General features: G+C 37.7%; 1 pseudogene across 1 annotated transcript; it reads left to right on the forward strand.

Moving 5' to 3' along the window:
* Positions 1-336: 336 nt before the first annotated feature.
* On the forward strand, positions 337-1,927 carry LOC104730418 (zinc finger CCCH domain-containing protein 49 pseudogene; annotated as a pseudogene). The gene has a single exon (XR_015575133.1). The product of XR_015575133.1 is annotated as a zinc finger CCCH domain-containing protein 49 pseudogene (transcript).
* Positions 1,928-3,604: the final 1,677 nt, after the last annotated feature.

The following is a 3,604-nucleotide window of genomic DNA, read 5'->3' on the forward strand; positions in this document are numbered from 1 at the left end:
CAACGAATAAAGAGTATAATTAATTTAATTAACTTAAAGTGTGTCCTGTGGGATTATCTATTTTGTCGTTTCTTTCAGCGTATCTAAACTTCGACCGACTTCAGCGTATCTAATAAACCTAAAGTAACCTTACGCTCACAGTTCGGTTACTTTAAACTTTCTCAAAGTCATATTACTAAACGTCCACATCACGAAAACGTCCACGTACGTCTATTCCGTGGATAAGTCACAAACCGCTGTTTCAAACACTTATCTCACAGTCAGTTACGCTAACCCTCGGTTAAGATTTTTTCTTTTTTTAACTGCGGTAGAAAAAAAAAAGCAGCTCCTAGTCCTATGCCTAATAGAGTTAACCATGGTTAGGTTAAATTAACTATGGTTAAATATCTCAACTACATAAGTCAGCTTTGCCGGTGAATTAGCAAACAAAGAAAATAAAAAGAGAAAGACTCATTTTTTTTTAACGACGAATGTGATTTGATTTCGCCGGTGAAGATGATGATCGGAGAAACACGTCGGACTTATCCTACTGTTGAGATACCTCCATGGCCAGCTTCTGAAGATTTTACGTCGGCTGATTTGTTCTCTCCGGCGATGAACAGTCCTGATTGTAGCATGCTTGAAGCTTTGGCGGCGTTGCAACGTTACTTGCCGTCTAATGAGATGGATCCGGATTCTGACCCGGATCTTTTGGGTCCGGATTCGCCTATCGATGCTTACTCTTGCGACCATTTCCGTATGTACGATTTCAAAGTCAGGAGGTGTGCTCGTGGCCGTAGCCATGACTGGACGGAGTGTCCGTACGCTCATCCCGGTGAGAAAGCTCGCCGGAGAGATCCGAGGAAGTACCATTACTCCGGCACGGCTTGTCCTGATTTTCGCAAAGGCGGTTGCAAGAAAGGTGACTCGTGCGTGTTCGCTCATGGTGTTTTCGAGTGTTGGCTTCATCCTGCTCGTTACCGTACTCAGCCGTGTAAAGACGGCGGTGGTTGTCGCCGGAGGGTTTGTTTCTTTGCTCATTCGCCGGATCAGCTTAGGTTTTTGCCTAACCGTAGCCCCGATCGGGTTGATTCGTTTGACGTTTCGTCTCCGATTCGTGCTCGTGCGTTTCAGCTCTCGATCTCTCCTGGTTCTGGCTCGCCGCCGATGAGTCCAAGAGCTGACTCGGAGTCTTCTCCGATGGCTCAGTCGCTGAGTCGTTCACTCGGGTCTTGTTCTATAAACGACGTCGTCCCTTCGTTTAGGAACTTGCAGTTCAATAAAGTGAAGTCGTTTCCTCACAACAATCCTTTATTCGGATTCGGGTCTCCCCGTGGATCTATCTTGGGTCCTGGGTTTCAGTCTCTGCCCACTACTCCGACCCGACCCGGGAATCTGGATATTTGGGAGTATGGGTTAGAGGAAGAGCCTGTAATGGAGCGGGTCGTCGAGTCGGGTCGGGAGCTACGTGAAAAGATGCGCGAGAAACTACACAAGGAGAATTGCATGGATCGGGTTGACACGGATCCGGATCAGAGTTCGGGTGATGGTCCTGATGTCGGGTGGGTATCTGACCTGCTGATGTAGAGGAGGATGAAAACCCGACCCGTAACCCGGAACATCGAAGTCTCATTGATGGTGATGAAGTCAAGTCAGTATCGGTTTTTTTGGGATATCTTCCCGAGGAAAAGGAGGAAGAGATCTTAATTAGTGTGTTCATATTATTTTCATTTTACTAATTTCGTATTATCTGCTAATAATAATAATTAAATATGGATTTTTGTGGCCTGATTTTTCTGAAAAAAATCGTTGTATAGATGTGCCTAGGGTTTTTTTTAATTACGGAACATTAATATATATTATTATTATTGTTGTGTTTTATATTAATGTTAAATGTAAACCACTTGGTACTACTACTAATCAATGAATGAATGCAAATTATTACTTATCTAATGGTACTTCATTGTGTTTCCCTAGCTTTTCTTGATCCAATAGAAATAATTATGTGTGTTTTTTATTATTGAGAAGTTTTGTTTATCGTCGATATTTTAGGAGTTTTTATACAGTTTTTAAATGCAAGAATGGGTCAAATTCTAATTAGTTAAAGTAATATGACTTACCAAAGTAAAAATAATTTCAAAATGTTCAATGATGTTAATAGGATTTGTGCGTATCATTGGATTACGACATTATCCAATACGATTTGGCAATAGCATGGATAAGAAAATGACATTATCACGAAGAAGAGTCTAGAGTCTTAACTTGACCGGCACCAATATTGTGATAACCTGAGTCACAAAACCGATCGATCTTTGACAAAATCAGGGAAGGCTTGAGTAGAAAGAAAATTGAGTTTAGAAATAGATGTACGAGGATGTCATTCTTTTATGTGATGCCATAACTTATAATTTATTTGTTTGTTAGAATAGTAAATTAGTAACCGTGTCATGTTTGGGAAAAAAAATGAGTAAGCGTGTAAATCAGGTTAAGAATTTTGTTATTTTACTTTGTCAACAACAGTATGTTTCTTGAGAAAATCTTGGTATTTTGACATTTGAATTCTAGTAAATCATTAGGAGTTTTGGGAGAGTTGAAGGCAAAATCCAAAATGGAAATTTGCCATATATACTTCCTAAATTTAATACTATGATAGTAGTAATTTCCAATGAAATACTTGCTTCCTATTTTACTAACGACCCAAAAAAGACGACATGTAGGTCCAATGTTAGGTATCACAATTACCATTTTTGAAGAAACATAAATGTATAATTTAATGCAATATGAATGTACATACAGATAGTGTTTATATGGGGAAACGGCCAAATCTGTAATCAGCGAATTTATAGATTTTTGTAGGGTGATTAGCCCACAAACTCGAGGGTAAGGTCAAAAAGAAGAAACCTAATTATATAAACGAATTTATGTTAGATAAAATTACTTCCAATTACTATTTAAATCAATTAATAACCTAGACTATGTACATGTGTAATCTTAGAGGGGGTATTCAACTTGTTTTTTCTAGGATTTGGTTAGATTTTAATATTTTAGGATTTTGAGAGATTTGAGTAAGATTTTAGGAGATTTTGATGATTTGTTAGAGATTTTAATTTAAGGAAAATGAAAATGAAATGAGAATCTGTGAGATTTTGTAAGTGATTTTAGAATATTTCAAAACACACCATTTGTCTACTTCTTTTTTATATAAAATATGAATATTATTTACCAAAAAGAACAGTTTTTTTTTTATAAGAGCTTGGCGTAGCAGTGGTAATGAAAAAAGGGAAGTACAAGATGCCGAGATTTACTCGTGAACCATTGTTAAACGCATGATGCTCTCTCCGAGCTAGAATAGTGTCCCTAATGTTTCCAATTTGTTTGAAGATAGAGAAAACAATAGAGGAGATTTATTTGGGTTTCTCTGTGAAGATTGCAGGTGTAGGAGAGCGCATTGGTGGTGATACCCCAAAAGTGTGTTGGATTTAATTGAGTTTAATTATCTTAATTATTAAGCTAGAGTTTGTGTTTGTATTAAACGATGCTTAGAAGCATTGTGACGTTTGTAGCAGTTACAATGTTTGATTTAGAAAGACACAATTTTTTCTCTGGTTGTGTCTAAGTATTTAAA

This window comes from Camelina sativa, chromosome 12 (genome assembly GCF_030686135.1).
Source record: "Camelina sativa cultivar CO46 ecotype springtype chromosome 12, ASM3068613v1".
In the NCBI taxonomy this organism is placed as follows: domain Eukaryota; kingdom Viridiplantae; phylum Streptophyta; class Magnoliopsida; order Brassicales; family Brassicaceae; genus Camelina; species Camelina sativa.